Source organism: Thamnophis elegans, chromosome 2 (genome assembly GCF_009769535.1).
Source record: "Thamnophis elegans isolate rThaEle1 chromosome 2, rThaEle1.pri, whole genome shotgun sequence".
NCBI classification, from domain to species: domain Eukaryota; kingdom Metazoa; phylum Chordata; class Lepidosauria; order Squamata; family Colubridae; genus Thamnophis; species Thamnophis elegans.
This window is the reverse complement of record NC_045542.1, coordinates 149,919,926-149,932,802: the sequence shown is the minus strand read 5'-3', so window position 1 is coordinate 149,932,802 and position 12,877 is coordinate 149,919,926. Positions and strand designations below refer to the sequence as shown.

General features: G+C 41.8%; 1 protein-coding gene across 1 annotated transcript in view; it reads right to left on the bottom strand.

Moving 5' to 3' along the window:
• Window positions 1–12,877, bottom strand: part of LOC116503304 (zinc-binding protein A33-like) — a 902,198-nt gene that overhangs the window by 266,106 nt on the left and 623,215 nt on the right. The window lies entirely within an intron of this gene.

The window sequence follows — 12,877 nt, the reverse complement described above, 5'->3', positions numbered from 1 at the left end:
CATATACACATACAAATACATATACATATACATCCTCAAAATGCCTAGCTAGCGAAATGCCCTTCTTTGTTGCTCATCCCTATCAGGAATAGGGTGGGGTCTTTCAGCGTTTGAAAACAGGGAGGGGGCAGAATATAGTTTGATGTGTGTGTCCCTCATCAAGATATTTATTTAGCCTGGCAAAATGCATTATTCCTTGGTACTAAGGGTTACCCTGAAAGATTAGGAGTTAACCTCTTGTATAATGATCTCATTCCTGGCTTTGTCTAATTTCTGGGTTCATGCTATTACCCGATCTTTTGTATTACTGCTGTAAAATTAGCCTTAATGCAGTAGTGTTGAGTACTAGAGCAGTCTAGTTTTCTACCGTGGTCCTAAGACCACCCACCCCTCCCCCAAAGATCCTCTTAGGAATTCTCCAAATCAAAAGTATTTGGCAGCCTATTTGAAAGAATAATATATTAAAACCCCATCAAATAATCCTGAGATGCGATTGTGAATGTGTCTGTGCTAATTTTATACAGTAAATATTTATAAATATCACCCTTACAGACAAAAGCTGTCTTATCCTGAGAAGGAGAGAAGAAAAGAGGGAAGGAAGGAGGGAATGTAGGAGAGAAGGAAGGAGGAAAGGAAGGAGGGAAGGAGGGAAGGGGAAGGAGGGAAGGAAGGGGAGTAGGAGAGAAGAAACGAGGGAAGGAAAGAGGGAGGGAGGGAAGAAGAAGTAGGACCCTTGTAAGATAAGATGGATCTATGGGATGTCAAAAAAGCAATCTTCAAGTATATTGTCAACAGTAGGGAAAAATTGTTATAAATACATATTATTAATAACAGTTATGAGATCATATAATTGTGAATGTATATATGAAATTGATAAAATAAAATAAAAATTAAAAAAAATAAAGGCAGCAGCTGGCATGGAAAAAAAAGCTCTCTTATCCATAATCTTTACAAATGAGCAGGAGCCCTGAGAGTAGAAAAAAAAAGTAAAAAAAAAACTGGTTTTGGGCTGGCACGATAATATTTAGCTAGCTGCCACTGATAGTGAACAATGAAATGTTTTATAGTCCTAATGTTAATTGTGCACTACATCCTGCTAATTGCATTAATTATTTTTGGAAATGTCATAGTTTGTTGTTTTTTTTTGCATTAATGCATTGTATTTTCCTATGGACCCTTGAGGGCATATCTTGCTAAAGAAGAGACAATGTGTAAAAGAGATAATGCTGCTGACAATGAACCAGTAAATAGCATTATGGGGAAAAGATTGGGGTGGGATTTAATTAATACAGATTGAAGCTTATTTTTGATTCCTCCCAAAAATAAGATCGAAAATGCAGTTGGGGAAAACTGCAGGAGGAGAGCTGCAATACTCTAGGTTAGCCAAAAATCAAGGAGAGAGTAGTAACCTTTTAGACCCACCAATGTTACTAAAAGATATTAGGGTGAACTGTAGCTCCTTGAAACATTATATCTTTTAATAAAATCGGGGGGGGGGGGGGGAGACCAGCAAGAAGAAACACATTTCAAAAGTAAGCAAAATCAAAATGTTACGCTTTTCCTTGGGTACACAATAACTTTTAACATAGAAAATTAACAATTCATGTTTTGTGCAGTGTTTTGTACAGTGGGCATTCTTGTTTATTTCTGGGTTTACATTTTTAACCTTTTTTGGGGTCTTAACCTTTTGTAGTTTCTCTTAAGCTTTTAGGTTAGAGAGAACCAAATTTGACATTCCGTTATGTCGCCATATTATATGAGGTTTTACATTGCTTCCACCTATACCCTTGAGGGGTTTTTGTCTGTTATTTTTCCACAGTTTATACCTGATGTACAATAGAACTAAGCCAAGTGGAGCAGGAGGTCCCCAAACCGTTCAGATTGCAGCCCCTTCTCCAAACAGTCAAACCATTAAAGAAGAAATAGCTTACCGTTCAGACACTAATTCTTGATTTGTGAGGCTGCCTACCTTAGAAGGCCAATTCCCTCAGCTATCAAAGAATTTCTCTGTTGATATCCCCTAGGAGCTTCTTTCTCTCTGCTCAAATGTCTCTTTGTTTCCTCAGCCCATAAATTTTCATGGCATGTTCTTTTTCCAAACTGCTAAATTGCTTTTTCTTTTAAAGTCCCTAAGTTACTACCTGCAGTGGGGGTTTTTTTGTTGTTGTTTTTTTGCAGCACTTTCCTTCTGCACATGTTAAGCTCATTTTTCCTGACTCATCACTACTTTGGGCTTTCTCTATTTTTATACATATGCCTGTCCTTGCTCCATTCCACAAAGATTTTTGGGGGGAAAGAGGCATTAAGCCTGCTGAGTAATAAAAGCCCATGTCAGTCAATATACAGGTAGTTCTCAATTTAACAACCACAATTGAGCCCAAAATTGATATTGCTAAGTGCACTTTTCTAGCCACAGTTGTTCTGTGAATCACTGCAGTTGTTAAATTAATAGCACGGTTGTTAAGCGGATCTGGCTTCTCCATCGACTTGGCTTGTCAGAAGGTTGCAAAAGGGGATCACATAACTCCAGGACACTGCAACCATCATACATGTGAACTGGTTGTCAAGCATGCGAATGTAAATCACGTAACCATGGGGATACTGTCGTAAATGTGAAAAAAGCCTATTTAAACTGCAGTGTCTCTGTATGCTGGTTTGTGTGCTCTCCAACACCACTCTCACAACGCTTCTCTGAATGCACTCGCTCTCCCAACGGGGAGCTTACCTAACAACAACCAATCAGAATACATTTCTTACCCAGGAACAGGAAACAGAGGTGGGGCTGAACAAATTATAAAAAAATCCAGCGAGCCCCTTCTTCGCTCTCTTTCTTTTTCTTCTCCCAACACTGAAGCCTGTGATCCACCTTTGCTGTTCAGGAGCTCAAGCCATGTAATCCTGTCCACTACTAAACCATTTTTCCAAGCAGCCTCCATGTTTCCAGTGTCTTTTTCCCCACTTGGAACTGAACCCAGAAGGACATTTATTCCAACACCACAATGGATAGGTTGACAAAACATGTTAAGCCAACACTAAGCAACCTATGTTAAATCTAAATATTGTATGAAGAGTGTTTAAGACCCGAGGGCTGCCAAGGTGTGTGAGGTGAGTTCCTGTCCTTCACCCCAGCTCCTGCTGAGGTTATGAAAGGAGCCCCCAACTGGCCATGCCCCAGGCAACAGTAATGTCTCCAGCTAATCCATTCAAATCAGAAGAGCTCCTGGTAAGAGTGTGATGTGATAAGCTCCTTTGTTCCCCGCTGCTACCTGAACTTGCCAACCCTCTGGCTCCTGGCCACTGTCTTTCAGGGCCATTTGTCTTTGGGAAGTGAGAGAAGTGGGTTTTTCTACAGGGCCACAAGGCTATCTCTTCAATTCTCTGACCAGCTCTGAGCGTCAGGAGAAGCAGGAGGAGGAGGAGGAGGAGGAGGAGGAGGAGGAGGAGGAGGAGGAGGAATCTTTGAGTGGCAGTCCTGGCACCTGTGGCTGCGGCTTGGGACCGGCACCAAAGGAGGCATTTTCCACCATGTCTCATTTGTGGTGGAATCCAACTGTGAGTTGCAGGAGGAGGTGTGTTTGTGCGTGTGACTTTCCCAAGGTGCTAAGAGGCAAATCAGTCTTATCGTTGGTATGCAGAAGGAGGGCCAGGAGGAATCCTCCCTAAACCTTCATATCAGGGGTGAAATCCTCCCGGGTTCGGCCCGTTGTGGACAATTGTTCCTGGTTCTGTGAACAAGAAGTAAAAAAAAAAAAAAAAGCTTCTGACAATGACACGGATCAGCTGTGAGCTGTGCGATTGTCGGAACATTTTTTCCCTACTTTCTAAAGTATTTTTTTCCTGCTGGTTCAGGAAAAAAATAGGCAGGAAAAAAATGCTTTAAAAAGTGAAAAAAGGTTGGCCACACCCATCCAGTCACATGATCCCCACCACCACCAAGCCACGCACACAGAATCGGTGGGCAAAAAATTATATTTCACCACTCCTTCCTATATCTGATAGTTTTGGGGAATGTGTTTTAGTATGGCAAGATTCCTGCCTAAGAATGAACAGCAATAAAGAAATTACCCAGCAATTCAAGATGTGGTTCTTGATTTCTTGTGCCCCAACATATTGCTTCTTTTGCAGACAGCAACACTATACCTCTCTCTTTCTCTCTCTCTCTCTCTCTCTCACACACACACACACACATGCGCACACGCACAAATCCCATCTGTTTAGTTGTAAGAGTTGAAATTGAGGTCAGCACTTCTTTAAGCTGGCACAGTTTCTTGCCAGTTCCCATCCCAGGTGACAGTGGCATTTTTACTGCTGAGATTCCAAAGAGCCCTGAAATTTGTACTCCGGATCCTTCAGATCAGAGGAAAAAGGAAAATCAAAAGCTCTCATTATCTTGCCCTTATGTGGCTTTCATCAGGCAGCAAGGCCTGGGTTGTTCCATGTTTAACCTCCCTTTTGGTTATACCCTAAAAACAAAATCAAAGCAAATCATAACATTGGTATATAATATAAAGGATCTTTTCTTTCCTGAAATAAACCTTAATATCATTCCCCACTCCGAAACTTCCAGCTGTACATAGCACTGAAACAGCTGGAGAATGGCTAAAGCAAAGAATAGGGAGATCACAACATATGTTCTGATTTCTTTTTTATATAGGACATTTTGGCCTAAAGAAGCACAAACGGAAAGCCAATTCTTAATCTCTATTGTTAGAAGAAATGTCCTCCTGGGTTCAGTTCCAAGTGGGGAAAAAGTCCCTCGAAACATGGTGGCTGTTTGGAAAGATGGTTTAATGGTGGACAGGATCATATGGCTTGAGATGCTGGAGGGAAAAGGAAGAGATGCTGAGAGTGCCCTGGTTTTATGCCCTTTCTGGGCCTCATCCCTGAGCTTCCTGTTCCTGTGTAAGAAATGCACTCTGATTGGTGGCAAGATTCCCAGGGGGCGGGGGAGGGTGTCTTAGTTTTATAGGCTGTCTTATCTTTCGAGTCCCAAGCTTGGTTGAGCTGTTGCTGGGTGATGATGTAATGAAAGGGCTTTGGGATTCCTATTATGGCTCTGCCTGAAGTAGGTAGATCTTTGTTATGTAGAATAGACTGGCTCAGGCCTTAATGGTCCATTGACAAAGTTGCGGGGGGGGCAGGAAGCTGCAGGGAGCTGCTTTTTTTAAGAAAACATGTTTTTCCTTTTCTCATCCAGGGAAATATAATATTCTGCCTTTTTAATATTTCCTAAAATATTTCATTTTTCTAGGAGAGAGGTGGGTGCTAACTTCCTACATTATTATATTGGTTTTCAGCATTGTAATATTTTATTTAGCATTAATTATGCTGTATCTGTTGTATACATTTTGAGCCGGTCAGTCTCCCTCTGTTCTGCTCCGGGCAATGAGGTTCTGCTCGGGCAGCCAGTTAACTCCACGCTTAGGAATATCTTTCAGATCACGTTTATTATCAGGCATCCTTAATAGCAAAACTTACAGTTCAGTGTTAAGATTCTTCTGACTTTCCATGATCTGTCCCATCACGTAGTGTAAAAAGACATTAATTCCTCTAACCCATGCTGCTGGTGCAAAGCTGCTTCTGGTCGTGCCGATGGCGATTCAGTGAGTGCCCAGTAGTAAATCAATTTCCCGGGCAGAGTACCCCACTGCCCAATCAGGGAGCACAGATGTGGTCACATGTTATGGGACTACATTTCCCATGAGGTAGTAACATTTCCCATGAGGTAGTTTCTTAAAGGAGACAGCTCTTAATTCCCAAATTAGCTATATACTATTGGGACAGCACACTGGGACAGCACACCCTCACTTGACACATTCACACAACTTAGCTCAACGGCACCTCATGTACCAACTACAAAAGCCCAGATGACAGTTGCCAGATTCAGTCAATTTAAAATGACTGCCACTCTGGATCTGGATAATACTGAAGCTAAGTCCTCAGTTAAAGAGTTATACATAATGTGGATTAAGGTGGCATTATTTATCCACACATTTGGTCACTTCCCGACTACCATCTGCTCCATTCTCCAGTCTCTCTGGAGAAGTTTGCCACAATCTGCGTGTTAAAAACAAATAATACAAATCCCCTCCTTGATCTGTTGAAAACTCTTAAAAACTGAATTCTTTTGCGGGAGCCTTATACCCTGATCTGATGTGGCCATCTTTATTTTCATTTTAATGCTATTATATTGAGACAAGATATTCCATTGCCAAACAAGTTGTTGAGTTGTGCGCAATTTTATGACCTTGTTTTTGGCTACAGTGGTTAAGTGAATCACTGCAGTGGTAAGTGAATCACGTACTTGTTAAAACAGATCCAGCTTCCCCCATTGATGTTGATGGGTTCTCCTGCTTCTAGTCCAGCAGGGGGCTGGACTAGAAGATCTCCAAGGTCCCTTCCTATTCTATTCTACTCAAATGGTGATCACGTGATCCTAGGATGCCGCAAGCATCATAAATACCTGCTGAATTTTGTAAATGCACGTGTCTGAGTTTTGATCCCATGACCATGGGGATGTTGCGACCGTTGTAAGTGCGAGGACCACTTCTTTCGATGCCATTTGTAACTTTGAATGGTCGCTAAATGAATGGATGTAAATCAAGGAATGCACGTAAAAAGCTATTAGTCATCCTTGCCCTCAAATTTGCACAAAGCATCTCATCCACAGCATCTAAAAAATAAATCAGCTGATGTAGCAGCTTGAAATGTGTGACAACTGAGCCAAAAGTGACAATATCATAGAAATACACAATCCATCTTGGAGCAGTCAAGTGCCATGTGTACGATAGCATTAGCACTTAGACTTATATACCGCTTCACAGTGCTTTACAGCCCTCTCTAAGTGGTTGACAGGGTCACCATATTGCCCCCAACAATCTGGATCCTCCTTTTACCCACCTCAGAAGGATGGAAGGCTGAGTCAACTTTGAGCCTGGTGAGATTTGAATTGCCAAACTGCAGGTAGCCAGCAGTCAGCAGAAGTAGCCTGCAGTACTGCATTCTAACCACTACGTGACCCCAGCTCTTTTCTTAACTCAAACTTAATATTTCTTGCAACTACAACATATCCATAGTTAACATGATTTGATACTTTACAATGGGGCAGCCTTGTAAAGTTTTAAGCTGTAAATGTTTTTAATTTATTTCTTTATATCCTGACTTCATTGTTCGTACATATCACTCAAACACACTTAATGCTCCTTCCTCCTCCTATTTTCCCTACAACAACAAGATGGACTGGGCTGAGAAAGGGTGTCTGGTCCAAGGTCACCCAACTGGCTTTCATGGTGTAGGAAATTAACACTCACCCCTCTCCTAGAAATGTTAAAAGGGCAGAATATTTCCCCTAAAAGGGAGGCAGAAACTCACTCCCCCACCCCAACTTCGTCAACGGGCAATTAAAGCCTGGGTCAGTCTATTCTACATAACAAAGATCTACCTCCTTCAGGCAGAGACATAATAGGAATCCCAAAGCCCTTTCATTACATCATCACCCAGACAGAGTCAACCAAGCTTGGGATTCAGGACAGCCTATAGAGTTGTCCCTGCATGGCCCCATGGGAGTCCGACAACCAATCAGAATACAAGCTCAAATTCAAAAGCCCAGAGAGGGCATAAAACCAGGGCACTCTCCGCATCTCTTCCCTTTTTGCCCAGCATCTCAAGCAGTTATGATCCTGTTCACCATTAAACCATCTTTCCAAGCAACTTCCATGAATCCAGTGTCTTTTCCCCCACTTAGAACTGAATCCAGAAGGATATTTCTTCCAACAATTGCTAAGGCGGAATTTGAACTCATGGTCTCCCGGTTTTGTAGCTTGATGCCTTAAGCACTAGACCAAATTGGCTTCTCTCCCTCCATACAAACAACGCCAGACTGCAGGGGAAACTTCCCCCCCAAAGCTCTCAAAGATGCTTTAAATGTTTTAATCCACAGTCAACTGCTCAGAGGGACGCTGAACGTTAAAAGGGCAGTTTAGAAAGTTTTCCTTTCACTCAGAAACGGATTGCAAAGTTGAGATGTGTCATCTGTAGGAAGCGAGATGGAGGTCAGATCAATGAAAGCCAGCTCTCACCGAGATTTTTTTTTTATTCAAAAGCAAGCTGACATCAAGAGCATTTATGTACTTCACCTCTGAATAATTTAGGCACCATGCAATGTCCATTTTGTTCCTCTGTGCTTTTAAAAGCACTCAGGATGCATCCATTTGGCCTCCTTCCCGAACATAAGCTTTTGATACGTGTCATTTGTCCTGCTTGGAGATTGGTTTTCATTATGGTTGGAACTCGATCCTCTCGAAAATGGATTCACATGCCATCTTCAGAGCTTGCATACGAGAAAGAGTGATGTAGGCCTTCTACCGATGCACTTAAGCAACGTTCGTTTCTATACATAATGGGTTTATCAGACTATGCGGTTATCATTTATAAGGATTATTTGATTTTTCACTGTACTGGAAACTCCCCTCTTTATTTTACTTGAGTGCTGCTCCAAACTTTTGCCTTGAAGACCAGCCAAGAAGGAGCCATCCAAATTTTTATTTAGATATCTTCTGCTGTCTCTGGTTTGAAAAAAAGGAGATAGCTTAGTTGTATATTATATGAGGAAGGCAAAAGAAGAGACAAGAGTTGTACAATTTAAATGCAATTTGGAAGAGGAGGTTTTTTTAAACACAGTATGTTCTGACCTAGGCTTCCCAAGAGCATGAAGCAAACTCCTTGTCCTGACAAAAAAAAACCTTTTATTAATTTACTGTTTGGTTTATTGGATTTATTGGACTACTGTGAATTCTATTCATTCACATCAGGGGTGAGTTCCTGCCAGTTCTAACCTCTTCTATAGAAGGGGTTCCACAAATCTACCGTGCCATTGTTTAGAACCAGATCCATTTCCCTCCCCCAACCCATCCACACATCATCAAGATGAAGAGGAGGAATTCTGGGAGTTGAAGTCCACAAGTCTTAAAGCTGTCAAGTTTGAACACCCCTGGGTTTTTTTTTCTAAAGGGTTAGGGGTGCAAGTGTCTTGTAACTTGACAGCTTTAAGACTTGTGTGCTTCAAATGCCAGAGTTTCTGAGCCAACATTTTGGTTGCTAAGCAAGAGCGTTGTTAAGTGAGTTTCACCACATTTTACAAGTTGGCTACGCCTATCCAGTCACATGATTGCCAAGCTACTCTCACTCGGTCACATGGCTGGCAAGCCACTCCTCCCAGTCACATGGCCAGCAGGCCACTCCCCCAAAGCAGGCCACACTTACAGAAGAGGTTCTAAAAAATTTTGAAACCCACCACTGATTCACATTGGAGACCTGCCAAGCCGATATCTGCAAAACCTGGAAAATCACAAACCAATTAAGCAAACTGTCTCCTGCAAACTCCACTCCCCTTTCGCTCCTCTTTTATTTCCTCTGGGAGGGGCCATTCATCATCCACCTGTGGCCTTTCTCCCAAGTCGACCCCTGTTCTTTAGCTGTTCCCTTCGTCTGGCAACTCTGCGCATCAGAGGTGGGTTCCAGCCACCATTACTACCGGTTCAGTAGTAAAAAAAAATTGCACCCATGGTCACTTGTAAATCATGTGACCATGGGCGGTGTTGCAACGGTCAGAAGTGTGAAAAGTGGTCACAAGTAACTTTTCAGCGCCGTTGTAACTTCAGTCATTAAATGAACTGTTGTAAGTCGAGGACTACTTGTGTATATCTTACAACAATAACACAGAATTCCTGGAATCTGTTTCTTGACTCAGCTTCCTTTGAGAACTGATAGTACTGATTATACTTTAAGCAGTCCCAACTGATGACCTCACTCAGCAACTTCATATCTATTTAAAGCCGAGGGTGTAGGAACTTGACACCCGCAATTGGAGCCAATGCTGAAAACCCGAGGCTGCATCTGCATAACCATTCTGTCTTCCCTTTCCTTCTGATGATTGGACACCAATATGTTTTTTTTAAAAAGAAGAAATTGATGATTTCAGTTAACTCTTTGGGTGAACAAAAAGCAATATAAGTTCAAAGGAATGTAGTCATGTGCTGCAATCAGGACATGCATTATTTTATCCATATTGATTTTATTCTGGAAGACTTCTTATTAGATTTATGGATGATCCCATTCTTTTATTTACAGTATATGTCAGCAGTTTGGAAATTTAAAAGAAAAAACTGCAGAAGAGATTATGATGCATTTATATTATTTCAAAACATTTTCTGAGAATACAAGATGAGTTGGTTATCCCCTTTCTAAGGATGAGAAAAATGCCGGTAGTCTTACAACTTTTCATTTAGTGACCTTTCAAAAGTACAATGCCACTGAAACAAGTGATTTAGGATCATTTTTCACACTTACGGCTACAAGAAATGAAATGTAGCATGTCTAACCTGAATATAAAATAAATCCAGTTTTGATTGATATATGAAATTCATTTTCTCTTTTTTCTTTTTATTTAAAAACAAAACACTAAAAGGCATATACATACTGTTGCTTCCCTCCTAGATTCAAAAGGGGGGGGTTCACATTTATAACATCACTGGTTTTCTAAATCAAAATAGGATGGATGTTACATGTTTTCCATCATGGCTTCAATTCTTCAAAAAACCTCATTTTGAGCAGGAATTCAAAATAATAGATGGATACTCAGAATATGCTAAGCCTTTATAAGGTTGGTTTGGTTTATGGCCTGTGTTGTGTAAATTTAACCAAAGTTGGATTATTCTGAAGGAAGTTAGCACCCACCCCTCTACTAGAAAAATGAAATATCCTAGGAAATATTATAAAGGCAGAATATTATATTTCCCTGGATGAGAAAATGAGAAACATGTTTTTAGGTAGGAAACAGACTCACTCTTAATAGCCCCCCCCACTTTGTCAATGGGCTATTAGAGTCAGTCTACTATACATAACAAAGATCTACCCCATTCAGGCAGAGCCATTTCATTGCCCTTCATTGCACCACCCACTAAGTTTCAACCAAACGTAGCACACAGACAACCTACAAAGTTAGCTATGACCTCTGACAGCAACCAATCAGGATGATCTCCCTGTGCTCCAGGAAGTTCAAAGAGCATAAAACCCAGGGATTGTCAACATCTCTGCTCTTTTCAACCAGGAGCTCCAAGGCATGTGATCCTGTCCACCATTAAACCATCTTTCCGAACAGTCTCCACATTTCCAGTGTCTTTTTCCCTACTTGGAACTGTTTGGAACATGTTTTAAAAGACAGAATAGCTTCCCGTAGCTTCCTGCCCATCCCCACTTTGTCAATGGCCCATTAAGAAGGCCAAGCTAGTCCCTTTACATAATAAAGAGTTCTCCACTTCAGCTCCAGGGGGATGGGATTAAGGCATGATAATATTGGCACTTTACCCAACTCCCCATATGCAAGTGAGAGCTCAACCAAACCTGGATTCAAAACGCAGCCTAGAGAGTTGCCCCTGCATGGGCCCATGGGAGTCTGACAACCAATCAGAATACAAGCTCAACAAGATCAAAGGCCAGAGAGGGCATAAAACCAGGGACTCAGCATCTCAGTCCTTCCTTCTCTTTTCTCCACCAACATTGAAGCATGTGATCACCTTTTCTGTTCAGGACTCAAGCCATGTGGTCCTGTCCACCATTAAAACCATCTTTCCAAGCAGCCTCCATGTCTCCAGTGTCTTTTTCCCCACTTGGAGCCGAACCCAGAAGGACATTCCTTTCATCACTATAATGTGGACTGTAGTTGATTTGTTCCCTAAGCTAGCTCACTTTGTAGCCTGTTTGAGCCTCCCGTCACCCCAGGGCTCTGCGTTAAGACTGAACAAGTCCCTGCAGTTTTCTTGACAAAGCTCATCAGAAGTGGTTTACCACTGCATCCTTCCTAGAGCTAAGTGACTGGCCCAAGGTCACGCAACTGGCGTTTTGCTCAAGGTGAGAGTAGAACTCATGGTGTCTCTGTTTCTAACTTGAGGCCTTAACCCTAACACCAAGCTGGCTCTCAAACCAACATCTGAAAGGATTAGTACAGGTAATCCTCGACTTAACGACCACACTTGAGCCCAACTTTCTCTTGCTAAGTGAGACAGTTGTTAAGTGAGTTTTGCCCCATTTTTTGACTTTTCTTGCCACAGCAAATTACTGCTGTTGTTAATAAAACAGTTGTCAAGTCCCTCTGGCTTCTCCATTGACTTTGCTTGTCAAAAGGTTGTCACATGACTCCAGGATGCTGCATACATCATAAATATGTATCAAGCATCTGAATTTTGATCATGTGACCATGGGGATGTTGCAACGGTCATAAATGTGAGAAATGGTCACAGGTCACTTTTTTCAGTTATGTTGTAACTTTGAACGGTTGTTGTAATTCGAGGACTGTGTATGTCTCTGTCTTCCACACAACTGGAAGCAAGTAAAAGTGGGTTGTATTGCATTTGTGTGTAAATTTCTATGTTCTTTAAGGTTTATGATAGGCAGAACTTCAAGAGATAACCAGACCTGGGGCTTAGGAGCTGTGGCTGAGTCAATATATTGGTTATGCTAATTTGTGACAGTTGAATTGTTTGTACCTCTGCTGCTGTTTGTTATCTGTGGTTTGTTGGAATAAATGTCCTTCTGGGTTCAGTTCCAATTGGGGAAAAAGACACTGGAAACATGGAGGCTGTTTGGAAAGATGGTTTTTAATGATGGACAGGACAATGTGGTTTGAGGTCGGGGAGGGCAGAGATGCTGAGAGTGCCTGAGTTTTATATCTTCTCTGGGCTTTTGAATTTGGGTTTGTATTCTGATTGGTTGTCAGACTTCCATGGGGCCATGCAGGAAGTTTTACTGGAGCCTGTGGAGGGTGAAAATGGCTTCCCCAGCCCCCCAGAGGATATATCAAGCTCAGCTTGGAGGCAAGCAG